The sequence below is a fragment of the Megalopta genalis genome, chromosome 2 (assembly GCF_051020955.1).
Source record: "Megalopta genalis isolate 19385.01 chromosome 2, iyMegGena1_principal, whole genome shotgun sequence".
Lineage (NCBI taxonomy): Eukaryota > Metazoa > Arthropoda > Insecta > Hymenoptera > Halictidae > Megalopta > Megalopta genalis.
In genome coordinates, this window is record NC_135014.1 from 18,390,433 (window position 1) to 18,408,310 (window position 17,878).

A 17,878-nucleotide genomic window follows, 5' to 3' on the forward strand; every position below is an offset into this window, starting at 1 on the left:
GTTTATAGCTAAGTTACACAGCTTCCTTTACGCGTCTTTCTAACATCGTGTCGTAAGCAGATCACATTTCAAGGCAAATACAAATGTTCAGAATTGTGTGACATCACTTTTTTAACCTTCACATAATAAAACTTCAGAAATTCCCAAGCACAATCGTGGATTTTTATGCAAAATAAAAATTGTCAGCATGAATTGCAGGAAACAGGGACGTAATAGCAAGGTAATCCTTAATCATTTTAGTGGATTAAAAATAATGACATTTTAAAATTCCTTCAATCTTTGTAGTATTCGAAATTATAACTGCCCAATTTTTCCATAAATGCATAAAATCCGCAGTCTACTTGTCAGAAATAGCACAGATTTCGTTAATTTTCGGACACAAAAGTGTGTTTCCAGTTTTTCCAATAAAATCTCGTGCTCTCCATCCGCGAGTTCAGTTCGAAGAGTACGACGCCGATAACAAGCGTCGTTTATCAATAGTTCAGGGCAATAATGGCAGCAGGGCGCTGTGGAGAAGAGCGTCGGTCGACGACGATCGAAAATCGTCGCGCAGATCGAATCTGCCAACGGTTCGACCTCTTCCGTGGGTGGCTCGACGAGGACGTAATTCAACGTTAACGTAGCGGAAGTCACGATAAAATGACGAAGCGGCAGATAGCGCGGGCCCGCAACAATGAACACGATTACGGAGCCTGAATGAAAGCGGACGATGTTCGGCCACGATATTTGCTTGGGGAAACTCGACGTACAATGCCGCCGCTATCTCTTACCGGCGTCGAATATATTCGCTTAGAAAAATCGCCGACGGAATACGTATCTCTGATCATTTCTGCGGATATTGTTCTTTCATCTGATAGAACTTCCGTTTAGCGATTAATGCTCTACGAATTTTCTCGAAGAAATTGTTAAGAGAAAAGGTCGAGCACGTAGTTCTTATTATAATAGCATCTGTGTCCTTTATCTATTTTCTTTTCTAATTAATTCAACTCGTTCTCGCCATAATTTAACTTACATTTTTTACTAATTTTCCTCTTTTTATTGTTGTTTTTGCAACGGTACTACTCTTTGATAACTACTGTTTGATAACCTTTTATTTATTATATATTTCTATATATTTTTATATATTTCATTTGTTATACATATATATTTATCATATATATTTTATATTATATATACATATATATGTATATATTATATATCTACTATACTACGCTATATCTTACTTTTTGTATTGCATCTATATATCTTTTTATTTCCGTTGTAATCGTATGATGGCTGCACCAAATCTCTTCTTTATACTTCTTTTGTAGCAAAGGATTTTTACCGGTATAGACGAATAAAATTATTATATTATATTATAATTTAATATGCAACTCTCTTTCGACTGGCATCTCGTTGCAATGAAACGTGTATCGTCGGTGTGTCTAAAGAATCCATCTCAATTATATCAATCGAACGATAAATAATGATCGACAGGTATAAACTACACATAATTAAAGAAACACTAAAATATGGTCAAAAGATCGTCGAACTTTGAAGTTTTACAAATTCTTGTAAGAAAATATACAATGTGCTGCCTATGTTCATGTGAGCATAGAATGTGTTTCAGATGTAATTTTTTGGAGTAGTTTATAGTCAAGGGAGAGGCCTGAAGAATAATTTTGAACAAATATTTTTGTACATACAGAAAATTTACAAAGAATTTGATCGACGATGTATTAACAGTGTTACTGTTTGAGGAATTTGAATAGTCAAAGTCTGTTTGGATTCGTTCCTGAGTATTATATGGACTGTCACCCCGCGTCGCTCGGTTTAATTTACGATAGATCAATTAAGATAGAACAGGACCGCGAAATTGGCGACCGATCTGCGTCACGATTCACGTGTCCGCGGTCTGTCACCGTCGAAATAACCGGTCACTATCAATACCACGAGCTAAAAGTGCCCCGGTCCGATGATCCAATCGCGGCGTTGCTTCATTCACAAACGAGCGAGGCCGAAAATACATTCAGAAATAACAAAGTTTCGCCGGTTACCATCGCGAGAAGGCGCTGGCTGTCGAGGATCCAGAGTGATCGTCGATCCTCGTCGATCCTCATCGATCATGATGACAAAATCGTCGACAACCCTTCGGAAACAAGTAAAGGATCTTATTGTACAATCACGAACTCGACGTAGCAGCTCAAATAAAATGCAATGTACGGACGGAAGATGACTGTTCCAAGTCAATTGCAGAATATAAGAATGACATAAGTATTGTCTTTGAATAATTGTGACAAGCCAACAATGCTGTAACGGTATTTTTAAATTGTCCTAATGTCAATCGATTACAGAAAACAGAAATGAAATAAAAATGAACGTGCCTTTGAATCAATTTAATAAGATCAAAATATCGTAACAATATATACTTAAATTCTTCTAATGTACATTGCAGAAAATATAAATGAAATAAAAATAAAGGAACGTTGTCTTTGAATAATTTTAATAAGACAAAAATACTGCAATAATATTCGAAAATTCTTGTAATGCGAATTGCGGAAAACAGGAATGTAATAAAAAATGAATGTTATCGTTGAGCAATTTGAATGGGATAAGGATGCTATAAAAGCATTCTTAAATTCTTCTAATGTCTTCACAGTTTCGATGTCGCGTCGTAAACTCTTGAAAGCTGTTGGGTAACCGCAGTGATATCATCGGGCCGCTGAATTTTCCGAATTCCTCCGAAGGAATTCCTTCAGAATTCTCGAGGTGGATGCGCGTCCACGAAACAGCCAGCGGTTTCAGTGGATATCGAGAGACGGGTGGAATCGATTTCTTGGCAAAACGTCTGCGCCCCGGCTAGATCGCCGCTTTCCTCCGACGAAAGCGTGACTCACCGTGTATATTAACCCCGCGGCGTATTTACGCTGGCCGAACGAGTGCACCGATGGCCGTATGTCAAAAAATCATGGTTGCATAACGCTGGCTACCCTCTCGGAACATAGTCCCGCGGGCTCGCCGGCTCCTCCCTCTCGGATATTTAGAGGTGAGTCAGCCGTGGATTACGAGACTTGGCTGACTCTTTGACCTTAATGATTTAGGCACCGAGCCTCTCTTTGTCTTTTCGGAAATTCTTTCCAATGAATACGATTTCAACCGTTTAACCTTCGCTCGATCCACAAAAACAGTCGTACGAATGATCCCGATTCATCGGGATTGAACAATTCATCGTTGTTTTAAACAGAGTCATGGCTGATTCAATTACATTGTTATTTAATTTTGCAATTTAATTGCATTTCATTTCAGTTACATAGTCATTCAACTACGTTGTAATTCAATTACATTATAATTCATCTACATAGTAATTCAACTACGTTGTAATTCAATTACACTATAATTAATCTACATTGTAATTCAATTACACAATAATTCGATTACGTTGTATTCCAGTTACATAGTAATTCAATTACATGATAATTCAACTATATTGCATTTCAATCACATAGTAATTCAAGAACATAGTAATTCAACTACGTTGTAATTCAATTACATTATAATTAATCTACATTGTAATTCAATTACACAATAATTCGATTACGTTGTATTCCAGTTACATAGTAATTCAATTACATGATAATTCAACTATATTGCATTTCAATCACATAGTAATTCAAGAACATAGTAATTCAACTACGTTGAAATTCAATTACATTATAATTAATCTACATTGTAATTCAATTACACAATAATTCGATTACGTTGTATTCCAGTTACATAGTAATTCAATTACATGATAATTCAACTATATTGCATTTCAATCACATAGTAATTCAAGAACATAGTAATTCAACTACGTTGTAATTCAATTACATAGTAGCTCAGCTACGTTGTAGTTCAATTACATAATTCAAAACTTTCAGTTATAATTCAATCGCTTTTGGTAATGAGGACAGACCACGGTAAAACGAATATTGATGTTTCGCAAATAAACAATCTATTGTTAATAACCAAAAAAACCCACGCTGTTCGCGTGTACTCTGTAACAATAGTTTCAGCTACAATAGTAACTGTAACAATAGTGACAATACTCTGTAACAATAGTAACAGTTTCGAAACCGCATGTGTTAATTTCACCCGCTTGGTTCGCGAAGGTTAATGTAAAAACATCGATCAAGGGGTTAATCCTTCTCACAGGGGATGTCCGAGCTGTCGCGTATCGTTGACAAATTTTTATTTAGATTGACGTAACTTCTCCATGTAAAATTAGCATGGAATTGAACGTGTTTCTCACCATTTCTCATCGTTTTCATAATTTCGCGGTTAGATCATTTGCGTTTTCTGATCGATCACGATGACTAAAACATTTTGGCTCGCATGATCGCGTTTATTTCGACTAATTACAGCGAAAAAACATTTGAAAGAACATCGTAGACGGGTGTCGGCGTGCGCAGTTCCATCGGCGACGAAAAAAGACGGGTTGGTTGCGACGCATTGTTCGCGGCAACGACGGGAGAGCAAAGCCACGAGAGCGGAGCTAAATTCACCGATGAACTAAGCGCCACCCGGCGCGGGTACCGAGCGGAGCGGAGCGGGTACACGCGATATCGCTCCTCGCTGAGATAAGGACGCAGCGATTCGAATCGCGCTCACGCGGTGCCGTAGCGTGCACGCGCGGCTGCATGTGCGTCTTCGCCGGTTGTAAATTATGCAAGCGGCTCGTGTGTTACATGCGTCGTCGCAGACGCGATTAGGCTCTGCACGTTACGATACCGATTGCCTGCGAGCCGGCTTATCCAGAAGTTCGCTTATCCAGTTCGCTCTCTTGAACCTGGTACCTTTCTCCTTCGACCTTCCTGACCCCGCTGTTAAACCCATGCAAACTGTGTTGGGCGATCGAGAACGACCAAGGAGAATTAATAAATCGCAAAACGAAAGCGATTTTATTGTTGGAACCAGAATTGAAGAAAAATGTTCTTGCTTGTAAAATGTTAGGCGATCTAAATTATTCAGGAAGGTTATTAACACTGAACCTACCGAGGTTTAAGAGATATAATTTGTTTAAATTTTTCACACAAATTTTATGATAATGTGTGTCCGATTAAAGAAGTATATTCAACAATTTTTAATGGCAGCAGCTTTATCATTTCAATAATTATGAAATAAAAAATGTGAAACCGGTCATTTGACCGATCGGTAGTGTTATTAAATTGCAACCCTCGGACGATCTTGAGCATAGAAATCGAAAATGGAAGTGATTTTGTTGTTGGAACCGAAATTGGAGAACAAATTTGTTTTAGAATATTAGACAATCGAGAATGTCCAAGGAGGATTAAGAAATTGTTGGTAATTATACTGTATATGATTGGTTTGTATATGCTTGATTTTCTTTATATTTTGTTTAAATACAACACTATTATAAAATATACAATTTAGGAAAAAATCTCGAAGTCTTCTTCTTTAGGAAAAATCTCTTCTTAACACGTTGAGTGCCAACGTCAGCCATTGTTTTCTGACACTGACACTTTCCGTTTAGGCCGTGTCAACCACCGGTGGCTGATAGTGTAAAATATGATATAAAGTTAAAAAATTTACATTGTTTTCATAAATTTTAAGCAATTTCAGGGTTGTACCATTCATGTACTTAAATATTACTTATCAAAAATCGTTAATGGATTTTATTGAAACAGTTTAAACAAAAAAAAGACGGTCGTCCTTGTCACAAAATGTGGCAACTTGCGTGGTCTGACCGCGGATACCCTCATAAATGGGCGTGGCAGTTAGCGTGTTAACCAATCGGCTGTTTTTGACGAGTATACACGTCACGAGGGAATAGCAACATTTTGTGTTGTACCTGTCAAAAGCAAATATAACTGGTTAACAGCTCCGAACGATGGAAACTTTGAAGTCTCGCACGGAACGTGCACAGTAGAGAAAGGCGTCTGCTTTCGATTTCGCTGATAAACTGCGCGAACTTTATGGGAACGCGGAAGGACAGCGTCTGTCGGGTATGTTGTGTTCCCTGCATAGCGGTCTGCGCTTAGTTCATCGCTAAATCGGCCGAGCGGAGGTCGTCATCGTACGAAAAAGCCGTATCCTTCGGATTGGACAGTCGATAACCTCCTCGAACCTTCTCGAGATTCGACGTCCGAGTATTTATAATCCGTGCCAGGCCAGGCCCGAAATTTTCATCCTGAATGGGGAGGCTCACCGTGGCAACCGGAGCGGATCAGAGCAAAGCAGCGCGAAGCTCTTGCAACAACAATCATCCTGGGCTTCCCACCGGACTCGAGCTTTTACTGGCAATAAACCGAAACCGTGACGCAAATCGAAGATATATTTAAACAGGCCTCTATGACGCGGCCAGAGAATTATTCCCTATTCGAGTTCCATTCCCGATCGTGCCGCGAATTCTGTAAATTCTCCCTAATTGACGCTTAGATTTGTAAAGAAAAGTGGAGAATTTGGAAAGAGGAGATACCCCGGCACTGTGAACCAGAGTTGGGCAAAATGTTATTCGGATGGTGGAGAAGAGACAAAGATTAACGAATCAAATTTGATTCGACAAATAATAAATAAAATTGTCGAATAAGTAACCCAATCGAATACTTTATCTAGATAACAATTTATCCAATTAAGATTTGATTCGAATAAAAATTCTTCTGAACAAATAACGTTTTATTTGTTATTCGAATAAGAATTTGTTTGTACAGGAATTAGAATATAGCGTTTTTCCATAGTTTATCGATTAATTTCTTGCATGTTAATTGCACGATATAGTCTTTTCTCAAGTGCTGCATCGGAGTGTTGATTAATTTTGAGTAGATTGATGCATAAGCAATTTGTAATAATTTCGTATTATTATTCGAATCATTTTATAATCTCTATTCGAATAATTTATTCGAATAAAAATTGATAGAATAATTTATTACGAATAATGAATAATTGTTACTCGAATAAACTATTCGACTCAAAACAATTCATTCGTATGATTATTTTAGAGAAATATTTGTTCGAAAAAATTCGTATAATACCCAACTCTGCTGGAAGCACATAATTCGATGCTCTAATTTGTTCAATATTGTCATCGTTACTAAATTGCTTGTGAAGAAATTAATGCGATATAGAACATATTTAAATGACACGCTTCAAAAAATATAAAAATTACACACTTCAAAACATATACAAATTACACGCTTCAACTTGTCAGTTGGAAATAATATTTCACCATAATATATACATGTATAACCAATAATAAGGAATTCGTGTTGGCCAGACGACCATCGAATGGATAATTAGCATGACATTCAATGTGTTGAGAATATAGTAATAAAATGGAACGATTACTAAATTAGGAGCGGCAGCTTGTCGGTTTTTGATACTGTCGCAAGTTCGTTTCGAGCGATCTTATGGCATTCTGCCTCTGCTCGCTTTAAAGGGCGAGGGTCGCTTCTTTATACGTTTGTGTACCTGTCTGCCAAATTTCACCCAGCTGTGAATATCTTGACGTATATTGCGAGCAATTTGGCAAGAGCGTGAATTTGTAGATCTGCGATTCAACGTGGACCTCTTTCACAATGCCTTTCTCTGACTTCCATTTCACAAACGTCAAATTTCTTTCAAATTTTGATTATATTCAGGGTCCTCTTGGATAGTCCACTAAATAATTGTCGGGAATTAATTCGATTGAAACACGGTTCAGCTTAAAAGGAACAATGGCATGGCTTTGGGACGAGGCAGAAACGAGATACATACCAAATTTCAACCAATTTTGCGAGAAAATTGTTATCATCTTTCCGTTCGTCATATTTAGTCGAACGCATCTTCAGTGCTGCAAATCACTTATCAGTAAACTCTGCAGATTTTATGCGTTTATGACTGAAGTGAATAGATTCGACACAAAACTGTGAAGACGTTCGAATAATTTAAGACCGCTGTTGCACTATCGTTGACTTAACAAAACCATTAAAGGATACGATAAAATTGTCACTCAACTTATTTATAATCGACTAAACGATTTTCTGACGACTCATGGTTCGAAATGCAGCATGGTTCCTGCATGCACAGCCTAATTCCACAGTGCAAGAAGCTGTACAGTAAATTCTTTCAAATTGTCCCTCGGCTTGTAAACAAAAGTGGATCATTTGGAAAGAGGAGGCACGACTATTCGAGCCTCGTCGCTTGTTTTCATAGTTGCCAATTGTCAACAACTGTAATAACTAACCGCGAGACTCGAATAATCGTATCTCCTCTTCTCAAATGATCCACTTTTGTTTACAAGCTGAGAGACAATGGGAGAGAATTTACTGTCCTGCTTTCTGAAGCAGATAGTTCAACGTATCGGGAAGGGAACAGCTAAATCCACTTACTAGGGACTATCGACTGTCATCGGAGTTAATGTGTCAACCGGTAGTCAGACCGATAGCTACCCGGTGTATCGATAAGTGACAAGATGATACGGAATAGAAGTATTACGGAGAGCAGAGATACAACATCGGCGAGCAACAAGTAGAACAGCGAAATGTGTCAAGGTGTTACTGGCCGACGCAAAAATCCACGTCAACAATCGTGCCGATTTATCGACGATACCAACGGGTTCTGGTATGACTGATTGAACGATACAGGCTCTGTGTACCAGCGATATGTCGCTGCTCCGATTACCGACGGATAACGATTAATTAATGGCCGCACGGTATCTAATGACATCCGTCAATGTCCACCTTGCCAAGCAATCGGTTATCACGACACTGTTTTTCGACGTCGACAATTCCCTCGGCTGCCGAGGGATCTCGATAAACAATCGGCGCCCGATGCCGCGATGCCGGGTCATATCTGACCCGTACACGTTACGTGCACGCAATCTCGCTGACAATTGAAATTAGATTACTTTTTGGAACGATGCTTCTTGCGATTGTTAGAGGCATGCTGGCCTGCGATTTTGGACAGATATTAACGTTTAGGATTACGAAACAATTGAATATGACCGGTTTGTTGAATTCTTTTCACAGTTATTGAAATTATAGAAACTTTTCTATGAGAATATATTTTTTTATAAGCTTTTTTTACCGAAACATACGCTATAACAAAAGTCGTACGAAGTTTTAGAAAATCCAACCTTGTCATTGTTATAAAACAATATACGTTGGTCAGGCTTGCTCTAAAATAATTGGCAATAATTGCCATGACACTTCTATATCACTATCAATTGATTCGACGAAAAAAAATATACTCAAAAGAAGAAACTAATATAGCTACAAAACTTAAATCTTAACAGTTTCTAAATTACGTTTATCCTCTAAATTATATTCTAAATTATGCTCTAAACAATCTCTCTTTTCTTTCTTATTTACTTTCACAGCTATTTTCAGACATACTGAATGACCAGTTAAAGTTAGAAAACGACTGTTGTTAATTTCAAAGATAACTTCGATAAGATGACGATTATTATAGACCACAAGGATTTTAGCGTGGGTCGAAAGTGACCCGGCCTCCGCCAGCCACGTCGCAGCTAGGCGATCTAAAGGTTAGTCGCGGAGACTCGGGCAACCTATGACGAAAAACGAGACCGATTTGATCGTGATCCGAACGTGTAAAGGACGAGGTCAAGAGGATTGATAGAGCGCAGACTGTCCACTGACTCTTTGGCTGGCACCCAGAGGATGCCGAAGCGTCTAAAGAATCGCGTTGACGCGATCGTTCCTCGGCGCCTGGCGTGATTGTCTGGGAATTTCAATTTTTTCGCCGGTTTCTTCTCCGGCGTGTGTCGTTAAAAATCGTCGAAGCTCGAAGAAACCGAAGGGTACATGTCAGCGTCACGGAATAAAACTGGACAGCGTTCGTACGCAGCTTCTCGATTTTCTGTAGCATCCGCAGGACGCACGAAATGGCAGAGTCAAAAATTCATCACAGCGATCGCTATCTGAACTATTTTAGTTCCCGAAAAGTCGAATAAATTTCCGTTCCAACAACTCAAATATTAATTTTCGAAGATCGTCGAAGAACAATATAGGTTCACTTTATTCAATTCGATTAAAAGCTGAGAAATTAAACTATATGGCATCGACTACGTTTCGAACATTCTAACGTTTTACTGATCCCAAAAAACTGTGAAGGTGATAGCCAGCGATCGCGTTGGATGTCATTGGAATAATCGCAGCATTAATTCGCAATTTGCATAATCGTTTTTCGGTGCACCGAGAGGTCGTAAGTATTCCTAATGACGATCGTCGCCGGCGAGTATCGGTAACCAGCGAATATCACTTCGCGGGCAAGAAAGGAAGTTCTACGGTCAATTTTCATGCAAAGAAGCAGAAACCAGAAGGCCATCTGAGTCACCCAGTTTTTCATAATTCTAAGGCTGCCGGTTTTTCTGTTACGAGAGTTATGCGTGTGCATTCTTGAGCAATGCGACACGCGTGTCGCTCGCGATATTGGGGACACTTCTTTTCCACGAGCGAATCGATCGGTATCGGGAAGAAGAGGAGGCTGCGTGCACGTGTCTCCAATAACGATGAACGACTTTACCAATGCGCGTTAACATCGCCACGTTGGTCGCGTTTATGTTATCGCTGACTAGCACGTAACGAGGAACATATTTGTAGAAATTGATCATGCCTATACTTGTAGCTGATACATGGTCCGGACGAGAGGAGTATTATTTGATTTACGGTATTAAGGAAAAGTTTGATCATCATGATTATCACATCTTTGTATGATTTATAATATGAATGCAATGTAAGTAAATGGCATTAACATAATGCGATTGTAGCATAAAGTTATAAATAATTTAGAATTTCATTGAACAGTGTTTAAAAAGAATTTAGAAACTAATAATAAGTAATATCGAACATATGTACATGCAACAATCCTGTATTTACTAAATAAACTATCTGGTTTAAAGGATTTATAATAGTATAATATATAATATATAATATAATAGATAATAGACAAATAAATAATAATATTGTTGGTATTATACTGGTACTATACTTTCTCATTTTAGTCAGTACTGTTAATGTTTGTCAACGGTCTTGCCATGTGAAAATTCGTATCCATATGAAGTCATATTTATATTCATACTCGTATGAAGTCATAAAAGTGAGATAAAACGTAGATATTTCTTTGATTACACTTTTCCATTTTAGTCAGCACTGAAAATGTGAAATCTTCTATGAAACAAATATATTATTTGTTGAATGAATGTTAACAAATATTCTTACGACTTTTCGTAGCGATTCTTTTACCTGTTGCGTTCAGAGAAAGGTTGTCAAAATCGTTCCAAATAGTGTTCACTTTTACCGTTTTTGTAATTACTGATTTTGTAATTGTCACACATTCCACAAGCTGAAAATTCGCTGAGAAGGAACAGTTATCAAAATATGTTCATCCTCGTGCACTCTTCGAAAGCATTTTCAAAAATGATTCTTGAGCGTATATGTATATGATACGTATGTACATATACGATTCCTGATAAAACGTATCAAAGTTGATTTTTGGTGAGAAATGATATAATACCTGTACATGAAAGAAATGATCTCTGGTCAAACGTGGAATGAAATATAATTTCTGTACAATGTAATCAGAAATGATTTCTCTGATCAAACATGTAAGGAATATTATATTATAATATTATATTATAATATAATATATATAATTATATAATTATATAATATATATAATATAATATATAATATTATAATATATTATATATATTATTATATTATAATATTATATTATAATATATAATATTATAATATATTATATATATTATTATATTATAATATTATATTATAATATTACAATATTATATTATATTGTATCAGAAATGATTTTTTAAAACCGCAACGATCACAGAGAAATGAACAGTTCCGCAGGAATTTGACACGGAAAATAGACCACGAGCGAGGCCACTGGAGACTGCGGCAGACGCGGACGTACAAGTTGTGACAGAGCACGGAAGGAAAATCGGTTTTCCGCAAGGAAACGGTTTCGCGTGTCGCGAAACGTCGCGTTGCAAAAGTAACGCGGGAAGGAAAGGTAGGGAACGTGGAGCGGCACAGAGTTAGACGGGGGAGAAGGAGACGGATGAAGAGGGCGAAAAAGAGAGAGAAATGGCGACGAAGGGGCCGAAGTCACCGGCGATATACACACAAGCGGCGGCAAAAGGTGGGGATCTATTCATAGGAATGACTCATGTCGGAGATGACGCCGCGAATAGTCGACCAGAATTTGCGCACTACACTATGCCACCGGGCTGCTCTCGTCCCTGATTCCGTTTGCCAAACGCCGCCGATGCGATCGCGAGCCTCGTGGCTTGTACTCCCACTCTCTCTCTCTCTCTCTCTCTCTCTCTCTCTCTCTCTTTCTCTCTCTCTTTCTCTCTTTCTCTTTTTCTCTCACTCTTTTTCTCTTTCTCTTTTTCTCTCACTCTTTTTCTCTACCGACCTCTCCGTCTTTCTTTCTTTCTTTCTCCCACGCTTCCGCAACTTTGTTGCATTCTAACCGGGAAGGAAGTAATCCAACGCGTCCTTCTCCCCCACTTCCCACGGAACCAGTTGCAAGTTTCGACTGCCAACATTCGATGACCATCTTCGGAACTGTAAACTTGTAACCGCATTCGATGCAACTCTGCCGCGTTTGTAACTGCATAACACGGTGCAAAAACCTGCAGCCGCTATTTGCGAACGATCTGCTTCCGATTCGGCACCTTTGAGGCGCAACAGGTTCAAAAGTGCAATTGCTGTCGTAAAATGCGATTGACGTTGGAGCTCGTAATTTCCTGGCTCGTACGTTCTTCAAGCAATTCCTGTCTAACGAGCGGTATCGCAGATGTTGGAGAGAAATTAATATAGTAGAAAGGGTCATTGGTAGACCGCGGATTTTTAATGTAAATTCTTAGTTTCATTCGTAATTTTACAAAAATTAGTGTTAGTTGATTTTGTTAATTGAAAGATTACCCGTAAAAAAGAAAAATAAAACAAAAATCCTGTTCGAACCGTGTTCATTTCTACGTTTTCTTTGCATTTGAGAAATCTAGACATGTCGCAAATGCATAAAGATCAGCAGTCTAGTCATTAGTGAACGAACCCTTGTTAATCTCGAAAGTAAAAGGAAGGCGAATCTGTTAGCTAGTCAAACATCGTCGTCAGTGCGCAGAACTTTCTACAAATTTCTATTTCCGAAGACTGTTTTGTGGAGATTTTTATTTTTTATGCTAGAAGAGATTCTCTGACAAATAAAAAATAGATAAATGCTTTCTTTACGTGTTTCTTCCGTACGTGGTTTAGGCGAGAGGCACATTGTTTGATTCGTGTTGTTTTTGCAAACTTCGATCTACCATGATCTTTCAATGATTTATAATCAGTCTGCGGATTGTAAAACGAGAAGAATTGTAAAACGTTCTTACATTCTTCTGAATTTATCGAAATTATCAATGAGAGAAATACACTTTTACTAACTTCTTTTTCTTGCAATTGAATCGGAGAACATTTATTTTGCATAATGTAGATAATCTCTTCCTCCAATGTTACAAACGTACACAAAATACCAAAAAAAGATCAAAATTGCTCAAATTGTCCAAATACCGATAATCGCGAACAAAAATTCTAAATTTAATCTATCGTAATACCATTGTCCGAATCCCACTTCTGAAAATTGTAGGTAATGATTCGGCAAATTTATTATTCCGAGTCGAAGTTTCAAACGCGTTTATTTGATAAAGGTTCGACGTGAACTGATACCAGCATCGGTTCGGCTTTTGTCAAAACGAATAAACATCGTAATGTATTAAAGAATCTTTTTATCGATCGCAAACCATAGCTGACACAATACAACGCATCCTACAAAAAGGATCCGCAGTCCCTTTACGATGTAAACAATAGACATTTCTTCTCTTCCATACTTTTTCGTACTAGCTATGCACCGAAAATGTTCGTTAACCCGAGAAAGATAACCTACGTCACAGAGGCGCCTGCGAAGACTGTTGATTTTTGTTAATTTTTCATAGAGGTCTAGTGATTTAAGTTTAAAATTACTTAAAATATAAAAAAATATAATATAAATGCATTTTATTTTTACAATAATGCCAAACCTTTAAAATGACTGGATTAACTTAAATAAATATCCATTGTTAGTATAAAATTGACGCCTTAGAAAAGCATGCGCCTCTGAAGCGTATGGTTATCTTTTACGTACGTTGTCATATGGTTATCTTTCTAGGGTTAACATTGTATTGCCATGTACAAATTGTGTACGTCCCACAGATGTTTACACATCGCATTCAACAGTGTCGCGGAAACGAAACGTTGGGGTTGAAATTGCATGGCCAGAAATTCGCGGAACGAGTTTCGCGGAAAGCAGGAAGCGATGGAGGAACGGATAACGCGCAGCGTCCGCGGAAAATATTCCGCGAGCGTCGCATCACGTTTTCATCGTTTCATTCAAGCGCTCGCGTCATCCTCCTCTAATTCACTGGGATCATTCGCTGGAATCCTGTTTGCCACTTTCGGGCAGCTGGTATCGCGAGGCTTCTGCCCCGCTGTCGTCATTGTCCGCGTTATCTAGCTAGATTCGCGACACAAACAATGCGAACCGCGAACGTGGAAACGGAAAGATACACGCGCGCGCACACACGAGCAACACGCGTCTTATAAACCGTTTTATCAGCGGTTAGACGATCGACGAAACGTTACGATAGATATAGGATTCCGTTCTGATTTATCGTCGCGCGATCGAATTCGGATCGTTTTTCGAATTCGTCGCGAATTTACGCGCGCGTCGAATGTTATACGACGCTCCGAAACGGTCGGTTCTGTACGGTCTCGCGTTGCGAAACGATTCTTCACCGCTAGAAAGCAAACGTTTATTGTAATTGATACCTATGCACATTGAAAGAGAAACGGCTGCTTATTGATTCCGTTACATACATATTTCGTTCCGCGGGATTCCGTTAATTTAATCGCGCGCAGCCACCGATCCATTAAATTCGCTATTGATCGCGAACCTGTCCCGAAGTTACGCGGAAACTTTCCTCTCGCAGACGATTAATTGTTCCGTGTTCGATTAACATTAAACCTACCGTGATCTCGTATTTTTTATTTGACGATTGTTGGCGCTGCAAGGATTCTTCCGAAGGAAGCGATCGAATAGATTTTTCCAATTCTGCCGTATCTCGCAATAAAATTGGTGAACGGTGTAAATAAATTCTTCGTTTTCAGAAGACATGTGTGTACAATATTACTCGCCGTTGTATAACAGTACCATAAGTTATACACATATAACGGTGCTATAAATTCTAGAAATATAACAGCACTATAAATACTATAAATTATAATAGTAGAATAAATACTATAAGCATCATACTACGACAAATACCAGTTTTCCACATGCAAGTTTCCAACGTCCTGCAATTTTTCGAAACTCCATGGAACAAATACAATCTATAGATTAGTAAAGCTCATTAGATTATAGTAATTCAGTCTTGTCATTCTTATGGAAAAACTCGCGTCAATCACTGTTAATTACTCGCCAAGTGTCGAATACCAATCCCAAAAATTCTCAGAACATCAAAGCCATTTAACAAACGATACCGAAATTAAATCGTTAAAGTTTACCATGGTAATCATTAACTGCTCCATTCGACAAAATCTTAGAACTATTAGTTCAAAGTAGTAGTTCAACATAGTTAAAAGGTTAGTGTCACTCGACCTGTTAAAAACCTGTTGCGAGAGTACAGTTCTCTTCGAATCTGTCGAAGCTGTTACCGGTTCCATTCTAATTCCAGAATGCACGTAATACTCGCCGCTTTTCTTTTTTATATAATAAGGACAAACATTAAAATCGTGTCGGTATAATCGTAGCTTTTTTCTAGGAACTTCGGTTCGGAAAAAAAGGCTCGAACCTCGGGATCTGATAGTACATGCTGGCTTGTAGCGGCGGCGATTGATCGGGAGCAGGATCGTGAGACTTCGTGGATGGTAACGGATGGGTTTGCGCAGTTCGCGACTGCATTCCGTGAAACGGGCACGTGCGCTAGCTGGCGTTTTCGAGTAAACGCGTTCACTGGAGTACTGTTACCCGAGCTGACCGATAGAGAGGATCGCGAAACACCGCCGATACGCAATCTTCCCCACCCACGTTTCCCCGACATTTTCCATTCAGTTTCCCGGTCGGCGCGCCGCCCACCCCGTTCAACCGTGCACGACGGCTACAAATTCCGGAATTCGAACTGGAGTTCCTGCTGCTCTACCTGATTCTCCGGTGGCAGGAAAAAAGATCCACGTGAAGCTTTCGGAAATGGTACAGCGACTCGCATTAATATTCGGGCACCTTTTAAAACAGAATAACTTTCTTCGGATTGAACGAAACGACTTGAATTTTTTTTCTGGAGATGTTAGACGGTCTCCAGTTTGTGCTGTACTATGATTAAAATACCATTTTTTCTCTTTTTAAATTTTGCTACTACTTGAAAGGGCAGGATAATAAAAAAAATCACTTGCCCTTTTAGATTTTCTTTCATTTCAAGCAATTGTAATTTTTTATTTCAAATTTCATGGATATTGTCTAGCGAATTAGTCTCTCTAACATCTCGAAAAAAAGTACAAGTCATTACGTCCACTTTGAAGAAAGTTGTTCTGTAGATGAAGCGTAGATTAGATTGGAGAACACGGTGCGATGGGGTGAGGTACTCACGAAGTACGTATTACCATTTCATAGAAAAAAGTTTGAAGTACAATAGAATCTCGATTATCCTAATTCTTTGTTGCCTAAACAGATCGTATATGTATGTACATATACAACAAATGTATGTACATAGATCTGTGAAGATGTAGGATACAATACTATTTATTGTATGATTGTAGAGAGTAAAGATTTAATCTAGCTCTTTATCTCTTTAGCTGGATGTGACGAGTATACTCGTCACGGATAAGTGGCGATTCTTTGGATGCACTTGTTTCACTAGTTTAATTCAAATTTTTATGAAATTTATTCAGAACCTTTCTTATTTTCCTGAAAATCACTATTCGCATTTCAGAATAATTTTAGAGCAATATTTGAATAATTTCAGAACAATTTTAGAACAATTACAGAACCATTTCAGAACAATTTTAGAATAATTTTAGAAAAATTTCAAGACAATTTTTGAACAATTTTAGGACTATTTTAGGACAGTTTTAGAACATTAGAGCTACTTCCCAACAGAAATCGCACATAGTGTCGTCGATAAATCACGCGAATAGGTCTTCAAAATTGATTTAATGTGTAACTGTTTCATTATCCGAACAATCACGTGTCTCTAACTGGTCCGGATAATCGAGTTTCTACGGTGCCAAAAGAAGTGTCGAAAGACGTATCAATAGATACGAAAAGAGCGATATCCGTTTTCTGAAACGAACTGTGTCGATTGCGAAAAAATGGCCACTCGTCTTTTCATCGACGCGACGCCGAGAGAAAGAAGATACGCAGATGCGGCTTTCGTGACGACCGCATCATCGTTATTTCCGAATGCCAGGCGCTCACACGTGATCTTACGTAAACAACAAACAACCAGTGTAACGCGCGGTCAGTTTTTCGTCGAAGGAAAATCAGAAGAACTTTTCCGTGCTGGCCATGTGTCCGGTGTTTTCAAACAACGCTTTCCAAGTACTTACGCACGTTGCGGTGTGGAAACATAGCCGCGATAGTTCCTTCCCGATTTTCCGACAAGATATCTGCACACGTATATTTACGGAATGAAGCAACTATGACGCGAATAATGCGGTCGAATGTTGAAACTTTCTATCATTCGGCATCATCCTATGACACATGCGACGGAAAGAGGTTCTGTTCTACTGGCAATTGCGTGCGACAAAATTTCGAGCTTGCACAACTGTACACGATCTTGTGCAGCGAGAAAAATCGACTG

The 17,878-nt window shown here is 38.6% G+C and overlaps 1 protein-coding gene and 1 long non-coding RNA gene across 4 annotated transcripts in view; both read right to left on the reverse strand.

The window, feature by feature from the left end:
• Positions 1-17,878, reverse strand: part of LOC117220636 (dual specificity protein phosphatase 10) — a 142,618-nt gene that overhangs the window by 71,332 nt on the left and 53,408 nt on the right. The gene's annotated exons all lie outside the window — the stretch shown is intronic.
• On the reverse strand, positions 10,828-11,573 carry LOC143258795 (uncharacterized). The gene is made up of 2 exons (XR_013032663.1): positions 11,220-11,573; positions 10,828-11,126 (listed from the first exon to the last, which is right to left on the reverse strand). It is a non-coding gene; the product is annotated as an uncharacterized LOC143258795 (long non-coding RNA).